Source organism: Plecotus auritus (genome assembly GCF_963455305.1).
Source record: "Plecotus auritus genome assembly, chromosome: 8".
In the NCBI taxonomy this organism is placed as follows: Eukaryota; Metazoa; Chordata; class Mammalia; order Chiroptera; family Vespertilionidae; genus Plecotus; species Plecotus auritus.
Window position 1 is genome coordinate 120795451 of NC_137782.1, and position 21248 is coordinate 120816698.

Sequence of the window (21248 nt, forward strand, 5' to 3'; positions counted from 1 at the left end):
TTACTTATTTATTTTTTTTAAAGCCACTGATATTTCTGCTGCACACTGATCTGATTCTCATCTACCTTCATGCTTTCGCTGCCCTGTTCCTGAGTAGGCCCTCCCTGCGCTCCCCTTTCTCCTTCTGATCTGAGCCCTTAGGATTTCTTGAGGATCCATTTGCTTGATCATTGTTTCACCATAGCCTCCAGCTGACGAATTTCACTGGTGCCAAGCTGTCATTGTTCCCAAGCTGATTGCAGATAATGCTGCTTCATCTTTCTGTAGAAGTGAGAACAACATACATTACATAATAATTGGCGATGTCACATTTGTCTGCCTTAACTATGCAGTTTTTAATACTTCTCAGCCCTTTGTTACAACCATACAATTTCCACATCTATGAATGCTTCCTTGGATACTGTTCCTGCATTTAAAAACCCCACTGTTTACATTTCCATTTCTGATTGAACTTTCTATTATGGACTTGATGTAAGTTTCTTCTCCTCCCTAGGAATGTGCATATGTTCATTCACTTGCTGAGCCTATTGTTTAATAATGTTCAATAATCAAAGATTAATAGATACTTGTGTCAGGATTTAAATTTTGTTTTTTTTCCAGAATATTTCAGAATGATATTTTCTCTTTAGTTCCCACTCACTTTAAATAAGCCTCACCTATCAGATTGCAAATGCAACACAATTACTTAATTTCTTCCTTTTGGTCATCATTCAAAACACATCAATTACCAGGAACTCTAATATTTAGGATGGACACAGAGATAAAAGGCATATTTCTTCCATTCAAGTATTGTGGGGGAGACAGACAAGTTAATCAACATTAAGGTTACAATGCAATACGTTGTACAATGAAGTTAAGGACAGAGTGTTATGATTAAACACAGGAGGGAAAACAGGTCCTGGACTCCTTTGCAGGGTGAGAAAATGAAAGCCTTCCAAAGGAATAGATACTTCAGCTGTGTTAGGTGTTGGGTGTTGAAGAAAAGAAAAAAGTTACTGACAAAGAGGGAATGCTGTGCCATTTTGCAGCTTGGAAAACTGAAGAGCAAATAAAACATTCTCATTCTCAAAAGCATAAGGTCAATATTCTAAGAGCAAGATTATAGAGAAAATGCATAATCCACTCAAAGAAGTTGGATACATTCTGTGGAATTTTTAAGCACCCAAATTCCACTTGGGATTTCAGTGTACCAATTCCTTCTTCTTTAAGATTATTGGGGCAGGATGAAATTTTGCAATATTTTAATTCCTTTATTTGTTACAGAAAACTTAGAAAAGAGTAGGAAAGTTAATTTAACTTTTAACCATTTTTTGTTGTATTTTAGATAAGAGGGAATTATTGAAGATATTTGAGAGAGGTCCTTGATATATAATGTGAAAGGTATATTTCATGAAGCTATTTGAGTACAGATATTAGGATGCAATTTTATGATAAAAACAATTAGGAGGAAGTAATAGTTTATAGCTAAGAGAAACCAAGAGTGAAATCATTTCAACAATATTAAAAAGCAAAGCCTAACTCAGATAGGCAATTTGAATTAGAGGTCAGGTTGGCCAATTGAATAAAAATAAATAAATAAATAAATAAATAAATAAATAAATAAATAAAAATTTAAAAAAAAGAAAGGTAATTCTGAGTTGTTAAATATGAATGAATTCAGAAAATGTTGGTGTCAACTCCCAGTGGTCACTAAATTTTTGTTTGTGCATTGGAATCTTTAGCCATGATGTAAAAAGGAATACAAACTTTAAAACACACCCATCCAGTGGCCTCCCCTCCCAAATTGTAACTTATAAATGGAAAAGGGCTGTTCTGAACCTGTATTGGGCATTAGGGAAAGATGCTTTTCACATACAACATATGTGAAGCAATTTCTATCCTATATAATAAAGAGGTAATATGCAAATTTACCCTCACACCCTCACAAGATGGCTGCCTATGACCAGGCTGGCAGGGGGTTAGTGAGGGACGACCAAATGACTGAACAAGCAGGGTGCGTGGGGCAACCAGGCTAGTGGGGTGGGGACAGTGAGGGATAACTAGGCCAGTGGGGGGGGGGGGGCAGTTGGAGGCAAACAGGCCAGCAGAGGGGGGCAGTTGGGGGCGACCAAGCCAGCAGGGGGGTGAGTAAGGAGTGACCAGGCTGGCGGGGAGGGGGGGGCAGTTAGGAGCAACAAGGCCATTAGGGAGGGGGCCGTTGGGGGCGACCTGGTCAGCAGCAGGGGGCAGTTAGGGGTGACAGGCCAGCAGGAGGGGCAGTTAGAGGTGACCAGGCAGGCAGGCAGGTGAGCAATTAGGACCCAAAGGTCCAGGATTGTGAAAAGGATGTCCGATTGCCGGTTTAGGCCCGATCCTCAGGATCGGGCCTAAACCGGCAGTCGGACATCCCCTAAGGGGTCCCAGATTGGAGAGGATGCAGGCTGGGCTGAGGGAACCGCCCCCCGCTTGTACGAATTCCATGTACCGGGCCTCTAGTTAAATATAATGCTAATTGAACACTGTTGAAAGAATATATCAAGAGTTGACATGGACATAAAATATAGGATAGCCAGGAATTAAAGGGAAGGGTCTCACTTTGGTGCTTTCCTTTTAAAACTGGAGGGGAAAATATAGACATTAAAAATGGTAAGAGCAGATCCTTGTATTGAATATGTCCATGTGACAATAGCTTAACACTATTAGAAAGTAATCGTACTGAAGACCTGAGGTTTCCTATGGTGAGTTCAAAAAGTTCCAGTCAATGTACCTGGAAATAGTCACTGACCAGGTGAGCAGCAGCATGGGAATCTTTTGGCATTGCCAAACTGTGTACCTGGCATTTAGCAGAAGCCATATAAAATGTTAGGTACAGGTATTTTCCCTCTAGTGCAGTGCTTTTATGAAAGAGAGAGAAGAAACTATAGCAGATAGTATTTCTGGCATTACCAAGGAATTGGCTCTCTCTTAACTTCCCTTAGGCTACTGGATCAATGAACTGCTTATTTAAATTTTTATCATCCAGCCACTTATTTGAGATGTGAGAAGAGTCTTTTATAGGAACCAAATGGAAAGGGAGGGCATCCCATGAGAATGCAGCCACTTTATTTGCCTAGAAAATGTTTACCTCAATTATGGATGATTTCAGAAATTGAGAAATAATGGAAGAGCAATAGGAGAATGGAAGTAACATTAAAACAAAACAAAACAAAACAAAAACCCATCTGCATTCAGAGGAGCAGAATATTGATTCTAAAAAGGCAAAAACAACAACAAAAAACACAAAAACCAAAAAACACCACACAAAAACAATACCTCACCTATATTTTAAAAAAATCTCTAAAAATAAAGTACAATTAGAACAATTTTCTATGTGTATTCAAAGTGACTGAAAAATTTGGAGTCTATGTTATAAGAAATAAGGATGAGAGAACCTTTTATTCAAGACTCTTTGATGTTAATTTGTTGTAAACCATCAGAAAACAACTAAATCAAATGTAAAATTTATTGGCTAGCCCTACTTTTAAGTCCAAAGAAGACTAATTGCAGTCATATTTAGGATTAGATGTTCAAATAATGCCCTAAAGGATATAAGGTATTCTCAATCCTCCTCTAAGCTTTGCCTTTCTGTCTCCATTCTTATGTAAATTCTCCTCAAGTGATGCTATTTAGCAATCACAGTTAAAGGCTATTCCCTAATGAGTCCAGTAAAAACAGTCTTTGACTGGGATCCTATATTTCCACTTCGGTCACATACTCATGACATACACAGGAAAAACAGTCAAGTCTTTACCACACACAAACCTGGGTATGAGTAGGAGAGCTGCCCCATCCATCAGCTAAGAAAAAAAGTGAGGCAGTGGTCATTCTTCATTGGAAAATCAAGACACTGTTATCAATAGAAGTTAGAAAGCATACCGGAGAGAAGACAGTAACAGTTTTCACTACATTCCATGCCTTGGTAACACAAAAATCACATGCCTTTTTTTTTTTTTTTTCATGATGATACTGTTGTAAATTAACCTAGTTTATTAATAACTGGAAAGGAGCAAAGGAAAGGCCACATTCTATAGGCATGTCATTTGTGCAACTTTGCCAGGAAGCTGCAGGTTAACATTCTCCAGCTCTATTACCCACAGATGGCTGGGAAAGGGACTGGACAAGGGAAGAATAGGCACCTACCCGGTAAAGTCTGTATGACATAGGGAAGGTACTTGTCTGCCAGTCATTGGCCATAGCAAGCACAGGAAGATTTGAGATAGTATTTAATCCCCTGAACAAGGGAGTTCTCTCTCTTGTGCTTTCAGGACTCTTGGGACTCTTGTTTTAGGGGGCACATACTAATGGACTGCAACTAGTCTGATGCTGTACAGGACCCAATGCCACCATGGAGAGGAAACTTTGGACAATGGCTTTGCTTCTAGCTCTACTGAATCCTCAGCTGTACATCTTCTAGGACTGGATTAAGAGAAATGGGACTTTGGAAACCCAAGCATGTGATTCCATGAAAATAAAGATTTCTGCCACATCTCATCCTCCTGTAGGGGCATCTGGAAATGCCTATTCCAGTGGTACCCCAAGAACTCCACTCCCACTAGCAATGGAGAAAGACCATCCATACTTTTCTCCAATAACAATAAGATACATTAAAAAAATGAACATATCTAACATGATACAACTACTTCATGTACCACTAAAAGTGTGCCCACCTTATATTCTCAAAGAGACAATACCAGTTTCTGTGCAGCTCCAAGTCTAGAATCTTTGGGTAATGTGCACTGCTCATTTTTCTATCTATATATATAAAAGCCTAAGTGACTGACCAACCAGCTGACTGGTTGCTATTATGCACATTGACCACCAGAGGACAGATGCTCAATGCATAGGATTGTGCTCCCTCCTGTCTGGATTGGGCCTGTGTCCCAAGTAGATCCCAGGAAAGGATCTGGGGTGTTTATTTAAGGCGTCACTTGAGATAAACCTTAACCGTGCAGGTGTTGGGACATTCAAGTAGTTGCTAGCGAAGAGACTGCTCTATGCAAGCAGGACCAAGGGCAGGCCTAGGACTGAAAAGACCAGAAGCTTTAATTTCAGTTTTAAGCATATGCAAAATGATTCAGTTAACTGCCAGAGGAATTATACCACATGAAACATATGCAGTTGCAAATCACACAGCACTTTATTACTCACAAAAGTTCCTGATGCTGCAGTTACAGGCTTAAACGGGATCCCAGTGGTGCTGTCCTCCTGGGTCCGGCAGCTGGGCTGGTTGGGTCTGGATGCAGGGGGCTAGTGTTTCTCACCTGAGAGCTCAGTCGCGTCTCAGTTGGGAGGTACTAGCCGTTCTATCGTCTGGCAGGGAGAGGAGCGTGGAGTGGCGTCGCTTGTCAGACTGACAAAAGGACATGCCTTTGTGGTGGTCTCGACAGGCGAGCACTGTTAGCTGGCCAGGACCTATTTTAAAAGCCTATTTCGTACCCGCAGCAGTTCAGGTGGCTGTCAATGAATCACGTCAATGCACACATGTTAATCTCAAACAGGGCGAAGGGCTACATGTGGTTATCTAGGGAGAGTACATCACTCACACAAATGGTTATCTTAGCAAGTTACTCTGAGTCAGTAACTGAAGTTCAAATCCTTATCTGTGGGGTACACACGCTTCAGGGCAATGGGGAATGTGTCCTTAATATCACACTTTAAGTTTCAAGAAAGTTAACTCAAACATTTTAAAGCCTTTTTAACATGTTAGACATTTTTAAAGCATTTTTAAACATTTCTATATATTACTACAACAGCATGTGGGGATTGGGCTGAAACTGGCTATCTGACATCCCCTGAGGGGTCCCAGATTGTGAGAGGGCACAGGCCATGCAAGGGACCCCACTGATGCACAAATCTGTGCACCGGGCCTCTAGTGTCTATAACAGATGAGAAATAGGAACAACCACAATTAAAAATAAAATAGACTCATTTAGAAAAGAAGTAGAGAGTTAGCCAGGGGTCCTCAAACTACAGCCTGCGGGCCACATGTGGCCCACCGAGGACATTTATCTGGCCCGCGGGGTGCCACTGCCTGTCCTGCTTAGCAGCTGACTCGCCCCGGGGCCGCAGTGCGCATAGGAATTTGTTCATAGTTTTTTTTTTTTGTTTTTTTTTTTTTTTTTTTTTTTTTAACTATAGTCTGGCCCTTTAACAGTCTGAGGGACAGTGAACTGGCCCCCTGTTTAAAAAGTTTGAGAACCCCTGGACTTTAACACTCTGTAACAGGGGTGGGGAACATCCAGCCTGAGGGTCATATAAGGCCTGAAATATCATTTGGTCTGTCCCTGCCAAGGCATTGGGGGTGATTTATTTAAATGTTTTACCAAATATAGCAGGCTAATTTTTAAGCTGATAATTTTGTATGGCCCACGAATAATGCTATAAATATCCAAATGGCCATTGGCAGAAAAGAGGTCCCCCACTGTTCTATAACGTAAAACATATCTTTAGAGAGCTGTAACAAGGATTCCCTGTTCTGATAGGGAAACAAAGCCCATTGTAAGGATTTGAGTCTAGTCTCTGGGAGGACAGTGTTCTTCGTGATAATGTTGAGAATTACTCTTAAAGATACTGCAATATTTGGTAGTTTACTTGGTGTTAGTTTGGCACCTTAGGCACTGAGAAATCAATAGTCTCTTTGAGCCAAGTTTCAACTTCTCTTAAAATGCAGTTATTTTCATTGCCAGGGATTTTGCAGTGATGATTACGACAGCCATCTGGCTCCTTTTATCAGGGAACTCTCACTCCCATTGCCACAATGAGCCCATTTCTATAACTGCATCTCCTGATAGCAGCTCTGGCTTACAGAGTTCTGGCTATTAAATTTACATCATAATGTAATGTTACCATGTTAACAATCACTCATTTAACTAACTTTATTCCACCCTCCTGATTCATCATTCTCTGGACACAGTTCTACACATACTCTCCTGGTTCCCACCAGTACTTACTGACTAGTTCCTGCAGCTCCTTTAGGATACATTATCTCCTTCCTCCCTTGGCAGGCCCAGAACCTCTCTCCAGCTGGCTCTTGTTGTTATCTAACCTAAGTTACCCATCTGGAAGCCAGAGGAGAGGTGGACTTTTATTTTAAAGGTGCATATGTTCTTTGTCTTCAGGCAAGAATGCAGGCACACTCTTTGACCCAGACAAACGAGGTACTATAATAGTGTCCCAGATGGTTCAGGTGAATCTCTGGTTCTTGAGTGCATCGACCCATATGTTTCCATCCATCCCTAGTCTCTGGGTTCTACTCCTAACCAACCATAATCCTGAACTTGGCATATCAGACTTGCCAGATAGATAATTGAATCTTTTCTAGTGTTCTATTGCCCTTGTAATTCAGTTTAAGGTCTCAGGTTTTTGTTTGTTTGTTTGCTTTTGCCCATTATTTCAGACTATGAGGTTCTTTTTGTGCTGCCTAGGAGCCCCTCTGATTTTCACATCTATCCTTAATTCTGTGCTTCACCATCCTCACCTTTTCATGGTCTTTTTCCAATGCATCCATTGCATCCTGCAAGAGACTATTTCCTTTGAACCTCCTAATCATCTATGAAATTTCATCAATTTCCACCAGTCACGAGCTACCTGTAGTGGAATTCCCATTACTGATAAGGGTCTCCTTGTCAGTTGGAATACTTTAAAGTCCTACTTTAGGGCGGTTTCTTTAGGCTATTTTTAACACAAATTGCTATCACCCAGATTCCTTTCTATTTAGTTTAGCCCTTAAGAAAATAACAACAAAAAGTGTGTGTAATACATGGCTTCATTCATCAGTACAGCAAATATCTAGCTTCTACTATAACCTAGCAACCATAGATGCCAGCCAAACAGAGTAGGGCAAAAGTAGGTTTCTCATCGTTCATATGGAAATTAATACAGTAATTAATAAATAATAACATAAGAATAAACTGTCTCATATTCTCACAACTGTAAACTTACTTTTGCCCCTTCTGTACATAGATTTACAAATCATTTTTTTAATTGCTCACCTGAGAATATGTTTTTATTGATTTTAGAGAGAGAAAGGGAGAGAGGGGGAGAGGTGAAAGAGAAACATCGATCAGTTGCCTCCTGTATGCATTGCATCCCAACTGGTATTGAATCTGCAACCTAGGTATGTGCCCTGACCGGAAATCAAACCAGCTACTTTTCGGTGCATGGGATGATGCTCCGATCAACTGAGTCATCTGGCCAGGGCTAAATCATTCTTGATTTCATATTATCATATAAAAAGATAATAATAGCACACTATGACAAGGAGGAACCATATAATTTTACATGAGGGAAGTCAGAGCTCTTACAGAGATGTATAGAGGATATGACATAGTTGAAATGGATAGTAAAGAATACGTATATTCTGGATGTATCTTGTAAGACATTACAAAGATATAAAACAACATTTACAAAATATGGTTACATGAAACAGCCTGGTATTAATGAACTAAACATAATTAAAGCAACACTGCTATGAAAACACTTCTTGGCCATGTAGAGAAAGAGGAATGTATAAGTTAGAATTCACTTTTCTTTTTGTTTCATTTTTTTTAAAAATTTCTTTATTGATTAAGGTATTACATATGTGTCCTTATTCCCCCATTACCCCCCACCACCCATTCATGACCTCACCCCCCTGTTGTCTGTGTCCATTGGTTAGGCTTATGTGCATGCGTATAAGTCCTTTGGTTGATCTCTCCCTCTTATCCCCACTGTCCCCTACCTTCCCTGAGGTTTGACGTTCTGATTGATGTTTCTCTGTCTCTGGATCCATTTTTGTTCATCAGTTTATGTTGTTCATTATATTCCACAAATGAGTGAGATCATGTGATATTTATCTTTCTATGCCTGGCTTATTTCACTTAGCATAATGCTTTCCATCTCCATCCATGTTGTTGCAAATGGTAAGAACTCCTTTTTTACCGCAGCATAGTATTCCACTGTGTAGATGTACCACAGGTTTTTAATCCACTCATCTGCTGATGGACACTTAGGCTGTTTCCAAATCTTAGCTATGGTGAATTGTGCTGCTATGAAAATAGGGGTGCATATATCCTTTCTGATTCGTGTTTCTAGTTTCTTGGGATATATTCCTAGAAGTGGGATCACTGGGTCAAATGGGAGTTCCATTTTTAGTTTTTTGAAGAAACCCCATACTGTTCTCCACAGTGGCTGCACCAGTCTGCAATACCACCAGCAGTGCACAAGGGTTCCTTTTTCTCTGCATCTTGTCTTTGGTGATTTTTAATGATTGCCATTCTGACAGGTGTGAGATGGTACTGCATTGTTGTTTTGATTTGCATCTCTCTGATGATTAGTGACTTTGAGCAGGTTTTCATATGTCTCTTGGCCTTTCTTCTGTCTTCTTTTGAAAAGTGTCTATTTAGATCAGTTGCCCATTTTTTGATTGGGTTGTTTATCTTCTTTTTGTTAAGTTGCATGAGTTCCCTGTACATGTTGGAGATTAAACCCTTATCATTGATATCATTGGCAAATATGTTCTCCCATGCAGTGGGCTTTCTTGTTGTTTTATTGATGGTCTCCTTTGCTGTGCAAAAGCTTTTTATTTTGATATAGTCCCATTTATTTATTTTCTCTTTAGTTTCCATTGCCGTAGGAGCAGTATCAGTGACGAAATTGCTTCGGCATATGTCAGAGATTTTTCTGCCTGTGGATTCCTCTAGTATTTTTATGGTTTCTCATTGTATGTTTAAGTCCTTGATCCATTTTGAGTTTATTTTTGTGTACGGTGTAAGTTGGTGGTCTAGTTTCATTTTTTTTTGCATGTATCTGTCCAATTTTCCCAACACCATTTATTGAAAAGACTGTCTTGACTCCATTGTATGCTCTTGCCTCCTTTGTCAAATATTAATTGAGCATAGTGATTCGGGTCCATTTCTGGGCTCTCTATTCTATTCCATTGATCTATATGTCTGTCCTTGTGCCAGTTCCAGACAGTTTTGAGAACAGTGGCTTTGTAATAGAGCTTGAAATCTGGTATTGAGATCCCACCTACTTTGTTCTTCTTTCTCAGGATTGCTGTGGCTATTCGGGGTCTTTTTTTTTATTCCAGATGAATTTTTGGAGAGTTCTTTCTAGGTTTGTGAAATATGCCATTGGTATTTTAATGGGGAGTTCATTGAATCTATAGATTGCTTTGGGTAGTATGGACATTTTAATGACGTTGATTATCCCAATCCATGAACATTGTATGTTCTTCCATCTCTTTACGTCTTCCTCTATCTCTTTTCAGTGTCCTGTAGTTTTCTGCGTATAGGTCTTTTACCTCCTTAGTTAAGTTTATTCCTAGGTATCATAATTTTTTTGGTGTGATGGTAAATGGGATTGCTTTTTTAGTGTCTCTTTCTGTAAGTTCACTATTGGTATATAGAAATGCCATAGATTTCTTGGCGTTAATTTTTTATCCTGCTACATTGCCGAATTCATTTATTAAGTCTGTTAGTTTTTTGATGGAGTCTTTCGGGTTTTTTATGTACAATATCATGTCATCTGCAAATAAGGACAGCTTTACTTCTTCTTTTCCAATTTGGATGCCTTTTATTTCTTCTTCTTGTCTAATAGCAATGGCTAATACTTCCAGTACTATGTTGAACAGGAGTGGTGAGAGTGGGCATCCCTGTCTTGTTCCTGTTCTTAGGGGAAATGGTTTTAGTTTTTGCCCATTGAGTATGATGTTAGCTGTGGGTTTATCATATATAGCTTTTATTATGTTGAGGTATGATCCTTCTATTCCCACCTTGTTGAGAGTTTTTATCAAGAAAGGGTGTTGAATTTTGTGAAATACTTTTTCTGCATCAATTGATATGACTATGTGATTTTTATCTCTAAATTTGTTTATGTGATGTATCACGTTTATTGATTTGCGGATATTGTACCATCCTTGCATTCCTGGGATAAATCCTACTTGGTCATGGTGTATGATCTTTCTGATGTAGTGCTGGATCTGATTTGCTAGAATTTTGTTGAGGATTTTGGCATCTATGTTCATGAGGGATATTGGCCTATAATTCTCTTTCATTCTGTTGTCTTTATCTGGTTTTGATATTAGGGTGATACTGGCTTCATAGAAGGAGCTTGGAAGTGTTCCTTCCTCTTGAATTTTTTGGAATAGTCTGAGGAGGATAGGTTTTAGTTCTTCCTTGAATGTTTTATAAAACTCCCCTGTGAAGCCATCTGGCCCCGGGCTTTTGTTTGCTGGAAGCTTTCTGATTATTGCTTCAATTTCTTCCATAGTTATTGGCCTATTGAGATGTTTAGATTCTTCCTGATTGAGTTTTGGAAGGTTATATTTTTCTAGGAATATGTCCATTTCCTCCAGGTTGTCCAGTTTGTTGGAATAGAGTTGGTCATAGTATTTTTTAACAATCCTTTGTATTTCTGTGGGGTCCGTTGTTATTTCAACTCTTTCATTTCTGATTTTGTTTATTTGGGTCCTCGCTCTTTGCTTCTTAGTGAGCCTGGCTAGAGGCTCATCAATCTTGTTTATCCTTTCAAAGAACCAGCTCTTGGTTTTGTTGATCTTTTGTATTTTTTTTTTTGACTCAATGTCGTTTATCTCCACTCTGATCTTTATTATTTCCTTCCTCTGCTTACACTGGGCTTTTCTTGTTGCTCTCTTTCTAACTCTTTGAGTTGTAGGATTAGGTAATTTATTACCATTGTTTCTTGTTTTTTGCTGTAGGCTTGTAGAGCTATGAACTTCCCTCTCAAGATTGCTTTCGTTGTGTCCCATAGATTTTGGATTGTTGTGTTTTCATTGTCATTTGTTGCCATGATGTTTTTTATTTCTTTCTTGATCTCTCTGGTAACCCAGTCATTGTTTAATAGCATGCTGTTTAGTCTCAACGTGTTTGATTTTTTTGGATTGTTTTTATTGTAGTTGATTTCCAGTTTTATGCCACTGTGATCTGAGAAGATGCTTGATATGATTTCTGTCTTCTTGAATTTGAAGAGACTTTGCCTATGACCGAACATATGGTCTATCTTTGAAAATGACCCATGTGCACTTGAGAAGAATGTATATTCTGTGGCTTTGGGGTGAAATGTTCTGAAGATGTCAATGAATTCCTTCTGCTCTAGTGAGTCATTTAGGATTGATGTTTCTTTGCTGATTTTTTGTTTAGAGGATTTGTCCAATGGTGATAGTGGGGTATTAAAGTCTCCTACTATGATTGTATTGCTGTCAATCTCTCCCTTGATATCCTCCAGGAGTTTTTTTTTTTATGTATTTGGTTGCTCCTGTATTGGGTGCGTATATGTTTACCAGAGTTATTTCTTCTTGTTGGATTGCTCCCTTTAGTATTATGAAGTGGCCTTACTTTTCTCTTGTTATATCCTTCACTTTGAGATCTAATTTGTTAGATATAAGTATTGCTACCCCAACTTTTTTTTTTCATTTCCATTCGCCTGTAAAAGCTTTTTCCATCCCTTCACCCTCAGTCTGTGTGCGTCTTTTTTTCTGAGGTGGGTTTCTTGTAGACAGCAGATATATGGGTCGTGTTTTCTTATCCAGTCTGTTACCCTATGTCTTTTGATTGGGGCATTTAATCCATTTACATTTAAAGTTATTATTGATAGGTACTTGTTTGTCGCCATTTTTATTCTTTACCCCTGTGTTCCTTCTTCCCTACCCATTTCTTTTTTTTTTTTTTTTTTTTTTACAGCAGACCCTTTAGCATTACTTGCATTGCTGGTTTGGTGGTAATACATTCCCTTAGTCCTTTTTTGTCTGTGAAGCTCCTGATTTCACCTAGAATTTTGATTGATAGCCATGCTGGGTACAGTATTCTTGGATTCAGACCCTTCCTTTGCATGACTTTGTATATTTCATTCCATTCCCTTCTGGCCTGATGAGTTTCTGTTGAGGAATCAGTTGCTAGCCTGATGGGGGTTCCTTTGTAGGTAACTTTCTGTCTCTCTCTGGCCACTTTTAAGATTCTTACTTTGTCGTTGGTGTTTGCCAATTTAATTATAATGTCCATTGGTGTCAGTCTTTTTGGGGTTCATTTTGCTTGGGACTCTGTGAGCTTCTTGGATTTGTGTGGGTTTTTTCTCCCCTATATCAGGGAAGTTTTCTGTCATTATTTCTTCAAACAATTTTTCTATTCCTTGCTCAGTTTCCTCTGCTTCTGGCTCCCCTATTATGCGGATGTTGTTTTGTTTCATGTTGTCCCCAAGTTCCATTAGGCTCTCCTCCTGCTTTTTAATTTTTTTTTTCTAGAAGCTGCTCTACTTGGGTATTTTTTCCTACCTTGTCTTCTAGCTCACTGATGCAGTCCTCTGCTTCTTCTAGTCTACTCTGATGCTTTCTATTGAGTTCTTTACAGAGTGATGTCATTTTTCATTTCTTCTTGGTTCTTCTTCATTTCCTCTTGGTTCTTACTCAGATTGTCGAATTTGTCTCCCATTCTTTTCAGCCACCTTATGACCATTTCTCTGAATTTTGTCTCTGGAAGGTTGCTTGCCTCCATTTCGTTTACTTCCTTTTCTGGTGATGCCTGCTTTTCTTTCATATGTGGGCTGTTTCTTTGTCTCCCCATGGTCTCTCTTCTCCGGGTGTCTGGTTATGTAGTTCTCTCTGTCCTTTCCATGGTGGAGTGTAGAGCTCCTCTGCATCCGCATATTTGCACAAATTGGGGACTAGTGCTCTGGGGTTCGCAGCTGTTCGGTGGGTGCTGCAGTTGTAGATTATCAGGTTTCTGATAACATCCACTTTCCCCTTCAATATGGCTCTGTCTCTGCTTCCGAGCCAGTGGCTCTGGGAGGGAACCCAGCAGCAGTGGGGGCTGCCTAGTCAGGGGAGCCCTTTCCAGCAGTCCCCCACCTTCTCCTGGAGTACAGCTGTCCCTTAACTCACCAACAGACACTCCCTGTGTGACCCTCAGCTGTTCTTTCTATCTGCTCCAGGACAAGACTCGGGACAGGTCTGTCTATTCCACCGCCATTATTTTTCTCTTCTTGTTTCATTTTTTAAATTGAGGTAAAATTAAAATATAATAAAATTAACCATTTTAAAGTGAACAAATTGTGGCACTTAATACATCTACCATGTGATGCAACTATCACCTCTATCTACTTCTAAAACATTTCCATCAACCTAAAATACAACCACACCCATTATGCACTTACTTCCCATTCTCCCCCTCCCCAGCCCGTGGCAACCACAGTCTGCTTTTGGATTCTATGGATTTACCTATTCTGAACATTTTCTAGAAAGTGAATCATATAATATGTGACCTTTTTTGTCTAGCATATTTCACTAAGAATAATGTTTTTGAGTGTAAGCTACACTGTGGCATGTATCAGTACTTCATTCCTTTTTTATGGTTGAATAATATTCCATTATATGCATATACCACATTTTGTTTATCCATGTATCCATTGATGAAATCAATGTGTACACTGTACATGAGAATTGGTTTGATTGTCAGTTTTCAATTATTTTGATTATATACCTAGGAATGGAATTACTAGATCATGTGTTAATCCTGTTTTACTTTTTGAGAAACTGCCAAACTGTTTTCCACAGTGGCTGAACTATTTTACATCCCCATATAGAATTCATTTTGACCAAATGTAATGAAAACTTTGTTTAAAAAAGTATCTTTAACAATAGGGAAATTTATTTTTCTCACATAAAGAATTACAGAGGTATGCCCAGGGCTTCAAAGATATTCTGCCATTTAAGAATCCAGGCTTCTTCTATTTCAAAGGTCAACAAACTATTGACTGCAGTTACTTGTATCTTTAATTAAGTTTTAGAGGTATTCAACCATTCCCCAGTACTCTGAATGGAGGTTTAGGTGTTCCATGGCAGAGTTGAGTAGTTGACATAACAACAGTACAGCCTGCATGGCACAAACTACTCTCTGAGCTTCCCAGAGGAAGTTTACCGAACATTGTGTTATTTTGTTGGCCTGCTGTCTTTAGCTTGGGCTTCCTATTCATAGTCCTAAATGGCCATGGAGCTCTGGTCATCATGTCCTGAATTTAGCCATCAGGAAGGAGAAAGAACAGAGGAAGGGCATGCCATTCTCTCTAAAGATGCTTCCTGGAGGAATCTCCTTACATGTCATGACCATAAACTAGTCCCAAGTCCTTCATTAGCTACAACCAAGGCTGGGAAATACAATCTTTATGCAGATGGCTAGGAAATCATGTAAAATTTGAGTTCACTTAATTCAAAAAATGGGGAAAAGAGAGTATTCTTTAGAAGAACTAACACTTGTTATCCATCCTAGTCATCTCACAACAATTAGAAATAGGTGAGTCAGTAGTACTTCTCTATCTTCTTTGATAAACAGTGATTTCTAAGTTCACTAAATCTCCTTCTCTGTTTAATTTAAAAGTTTGATTAAAGTTTTACTTCTCAGTGCAGCAGAATATCTAGTTCTAATTTGATTTTCAAGGTTTTGCATTTGAAAAGAAATTGAAATTCATAGAAGTTGTTAATGGTACACTTTGTGGGATTAGGGTAACCAATAGATATTATTTTTCTGAAAGAAAAAGACTATAAATAGTTTCTATAATATCTTATGGGGAAATATCCATAGAATAAGTAAGAGTGAGAAAAATTTAGTACAATGCAGTATGTATTAACTCAAATATATGTTTCAATGTGGAAAAGACTCAGGAGTGTGAAAGCAGAATGTATTTAAATATGTATAAAATTGCAAATAAATTAAGAACATCCATAAGATTTCTTCTATTTAAAAATATTTTTATTTTGCCTAAGAATAGAAGCATCAGAATGAGGCTGTTCTGTAATTTTTCCAAAGCCCATATGTTAATTAAGAGTGAAAATTAATTAAATATGCAAAGCTATGAGTTTATAATATGTATACACCCTAGAACTATGTCACAAAAAAAGAAGAGACTGTTGCATTCCAGGGAATCTGGTGCTGAGAGGATTATTATTTTACTAGAGGCCTGATTTGTGCAAGAATGGGCCTTCCTTGCCCTGGCTGCCAGCACCGCCTTTGCTCCAGCCAGAGCCACCTTTCCGCTAGGGCCCGGAGCTGCCTTTCTGCTTTCCCACGCTGCCCAGAGGCCCAGAGTGGCTGGGGCGGTGAGCAAGCATCCTGTCCCTGGCCGCTCGGCACCTGCATATACAAATTAATACACCATCTTTGTTGGGTTAATTTACATACTCACTCCTGATTGGCTGGTGGGTGTTGCGAAGGTACGGTCAATTTGCATCTTACTCTTTTATTAGTGTAAATTCACACCAGGGTCATTCTAAATTGTGCTGATATTTGAGTAGAATAAAGGGGAGTTTTATAAGAATTGCAAAACTCCAATATTTTGTTTTCTTTGCTTTTTAGATTTTAATTTACATAATGTATATATCACTCTTCTTAGTGTACACTTCTCTAAATTTTGGCAAAGTCTAGAATTGTGCAACCACTACAAACAGTCATGATACAGAACTGTCCCATCACCCTCCAAAAATCCTCTTATGCTACTCTTTGTAGTTAACCTAATGTAGCCTCTGAGTTTGTCTTAGTTTATTTTGTATCATACATTTTAGATTCATCCATGTTGGTATATTAATAATGTCTTCCGTTTAATATTGAATAGTATTTCTTCATATAGACATATCCTCTTTGTTTAACCATTTCCAATTGAAGGGCATTTGGCTCTTTTGTTCCTTTGACATACCTCATCAATGCACTTAAAATTAAGAACTTACTTAATTTCTTATACTTTAAATTGTTTCAGTCTCATTTTGTATATTTTCTACCACAGACCTAGATTTTTGACCATTTAAAAAAATTGCCTGTTTTTTCATTTTTAGTTTTAATAGTGCTTATTTCTCTTTATTGTGTGTCTTTCATGGGGTAAAAGTATTAATTCTGCTGTATCATGTTATTTCATTTTTTATGAGTCATGTTATTGCTTACCCAATATTACAAATATTTTCTCCTTTTTTTAAAAATATATTTTCTAATAGTACTCTATTTTATATGGTTAGCTTTGATATATTTTTGTTATGTATTTTGTGAGGTCTGAATAGTTTTATTTTTTACATATCGATGTTCAATCACTCCAGCATCAGTTACTTAACAGAATTTTTTCTGCCAAGTTGCCATGTATATTTTTCAAAATGTAATTAGTCATATTTGTTCAGGTCTATTTCAAGTATCTCTATCCTGTCCCATTGATCTATGTGCCATGCCTTTCATTTATAACACTGTCTTAATTACTGTAGTTTTATATTAAACTAAAGGCTCGGTGCACAAATATTCGTGCACTTGGGTGGGGGGGAGGTGTCCCTCAGCTCGGCTGCACCCTCTCACAATCCGGGACCCCTTGGGTAGGGTCCCTAGGCCTGGCCTGAGATCAGGGCCTATTAGGGCTTTCCTTCCCCTGGCTGCAGGCAGCTGGCCCCACCCCCGCCACTGCCACTGCTTGCCATCTGTGCAGCACTGCCACCCCCTCCCCTGCCACTGGTGGCCTCTCTCTGCAGGCAACAGGTGTGGGGTGCGATGGCTTGGCTGGCCTGAGCCTCCCTCTGCGGGGTGATCGCTGGCCGGCTGCATACCTGTCACAGAGTTGCTGCTGCTGGTGGCCTGGGCCTCCCTCTTTCTTTGCTGGGGGATGGTGCCAGCCCAGCAAGGCCGTCTGCCTACCTGATCGCCCCTAACCACTGGCCTGCCTACCTGATTGCCCCTAGCCTCTGGCCTGCCTACCTGATCACCCCTAACCACTGGTCTGCGTGCCTGATAACCCCTAACCACTGGTCTGCTTACCTGATCATCCCTAACCATTCTGCCTGCCTGGCTGATCACCCCTAACCACTTGCTTGGGGGCAGGACCAGCCTGGCAGGGGCTGTGGTGGTTCTGGTCTCTGGTTGTTCCAGTCATTACACTTATGGTGGCTGGCCTTTTATTATATAAGATATTGAAGTATTATGTGAGTCCTGCAGCTTTACTTTTTTATTTCAAACTGTTTGGGCTATTCTAGTTTCTTTGCATTTACAGTAAATTTTATAATCTGCTCCTCAATATCTTTAAAACATCCTTCTGACATTTTGAATGGCAATGTTTTCAATGTTTAGATAATTATGTGGAGAACTGACATGTTAATAATCTTGAGTCTCTCAATCCATTAAAATAATACATATTATGTATATTATGTTGCCATTTACTTGTTTCTTTAAAAAAATATTTTTTCACTTGAAAGCATCATGGTCTGGAATCCATCTAGCACTAGTCTCTGTTCTCTAGAATTAGGTACTGTTATAGCCTCCTAATCTTGCACTACTGATAAAGTCTACCCAGTGATAATTGGTATATTTTCTTATTATATTTTACTTTCCATTCTTCTTAAGTATCATGTAGTATTTTTTGTCTTTCCAGTTGATACTTAATAGGAAGATGGGCTCCAAAATAATTTTTAAGTTGTCTGTAGATCCTTGATATTTTTATTTGTTTTTTTAGTATTTTATAAGTGGGAGCTATATGTCACAAGCAATAAAAACTTTGAATAAAATTTAAGGTCTCAATGAGCCTCTAAAGTCCTTCATCTTTCATTGTCACATATGACACATTTGCAGGTTTATGCCTCTAACTGCTTTTCATGGGTTGGCAGGTTTTTATAATAATGGTGCAGTGGATTACTCAGGGTTTTCCAGAGAAAGGGAACCAATGGGATATAAATGGATAAGTAAATACATAGATGTAGATATAGTAATGGAAATATTATATACATATATGTGTGTGTGTATATATATATATATATATATATATATATATATATGAATAGATTTATTATAAGGAATTGGCTCATGTTATTATGGAGGCTAAGAAACTTAATGATCTGTTGTCTGCAAACTGGAGACCCAGAAAAGCTAATGCTGTAAGTTTCAGTCAAGTATGGAGGCCTGAGACGATAGGGAAGCAAAAGAATTGATGGAAGTCCCCATCCAAGGGCAGGAGAAGGCTGATGTCCCAGCTCAAGAATCAGGCAGAAAGAGTGAATTCTTCTTCTTCACCTTTCTGTTCCATCCAGGCTCTCAACAAATTGGATAATGTCCACCCACATTGGGGAGGGCAGTCTGTTTTACTCAGTCTACTGTTTCAATGCAAATCTCATCCAAAAACACTCTCAAAGACAAATCCAGAAAGAGTGTTTAGTCAAATATCTAAGCACCTTTTGATCCAGTCAAGTTGACACATACAATTAACCATCACATAAAAGGCAGTAAAGAGTAATAGAACAGGAAGGTATTTTGCAATGTTAATTGTGCTAGATATCAGGCAATTTATTGCTTATAAAGCCAGTTATTACAAAGGTACAAAGGTGCAAAAACAATTACGCCACCTGAGATTTTGTATACCAGTATCCTTCCTATGTTATCCTAAAACTCCAATGAGAATGAGCTGTAAATAAAGGGAACGGGTAGTGGTAACAATAACTGCTAGTAAAATGTAAAGTGCTTTGACATTTACTTGCTAGTTTTATTTCTAAGACAAATAATGAGGATATGAAACTTGGAAATGTTAATACCCTTGCCTAGCATTGTGCTAAAAATATGTTGCAGTTCAAACCTAGATATCTGTCTCTAATTTCATCTTTTTATTTTTACTATAATAAATGGCCTTTCATATTTTCTTATATCTGAATCCTTCATATTCTTGAAGATTTAAGTCAGTTTATTTATTGAATTCTTTCAATTCTTCATTCAATTAATGTATGCAATTCAGCTCATTCAATCTTTCAATTCATGAAAGAATCTTTAAGACCTATAGAACTGTTATTTACCTCAGCAATAAACAAAATAATGGTATGCAGCAGTATCTTCCATAGTTCTCTAAGTATTTATTAAATACCTAACATATATCAGACACACTTTAGATCCCAGGAATACAATAAGCAGACAAACTGTTTTGTTACCATGATTTATGCAATCTATTGAGGAAGACTGAGCAGACAGAAATAATTAATTAAGCATATACTACATTAGATAGAGATAAATATCATGGGGAAAAAATAAAGTGTGAAAGGGATATAGGAAGTTTTGTAGCTTGTATTTTTTTAAATATACTTTATTGATTTTTTTACAGAGAGGAAGGGAGAAGGATAGAGAGTTAGAAACATTGATCAGCTGCCTCCTGCACACCTGCTATTGGAAAAACATTGATCAGCTGCCTCCTGCACACCCCCTACTGGGGATGTGCCCACAACCAAGGTACATGCCCTTGACCAGAATCAAACCTGAGACCCTTCAGTCCACAGGCCAACACTCTATCCACTGAGCCAAACTGGTTAGGGCTGCAGCTTATATTTTTAAATTAAGATGACTAGTTGAAGGCTAGCCTCAGAAAGTAATATTTGAATAAATTCCTGAGGCAATGAAGGAGTGAAGACTTTGGGGACCTTGGGGAAGGCATTTGCAAGTGAGAGAGAATTCAGTGGAAAAGCCCTGTGTTATGAAAGTGCCTGATATGTTCAAGCACACTTTAAGCTTAAGTGGAGGAAGCAGAAATGAGCATAGTGGAGATGAGATGTAGGTGTGCAAGAGGTGACAAATTGTTTGTACAAGGCTTTATTAACATTGTTGGAATTTTGTGTTTCACTGTGAATAAACTGAGAAGATATTTTTGAGCAAAAATGAAATTCAATTCCTGTTATTGGCCTAACATCAAGAAGGGGAGAAAGACATTAATCAAGTAATCATAAAATATATGTAAAAACAAAAGTAATAAATGCTATAATTGAAACCAGTCAATTGGATTAAGTTTAAGAATTGACATGTGAACTTGACTCTGAAGGATGACTAGAAGTTAACGAGGAAACAGTATGAGTTTAATAATAACTATGCCTTATTGAGTTTATCACTCTAAAAACCATCATGTTCAGCACGTTCCTTGGATTAATTAATTTAGTCTTTACATTAACCCTCTAAGGGATGTGGAGTTATTCCTTTTATAGAAGAAACTGAAATACATGAAGGTCAAATAACATGCCCAGATTCTCATACTTAAGAAATGGGGGGAAATGAGACATCAAACTAAGAAGGCAAGTCAAAGAAAAGGTGCTGATCTTAGATGGTGAAAAGATCAAAATTCTTGGTCCTCAGCCTGTGAAATTCCCTCATCAGCCTCTCCACCTACTCTAGCTTTCTAATTCATACTCATATTTCAATGGCTGTTTGAAATTTTCTCCTGTCTGAAATATTTCCCTGCCTCTCCAGCCACCACAGGTAATT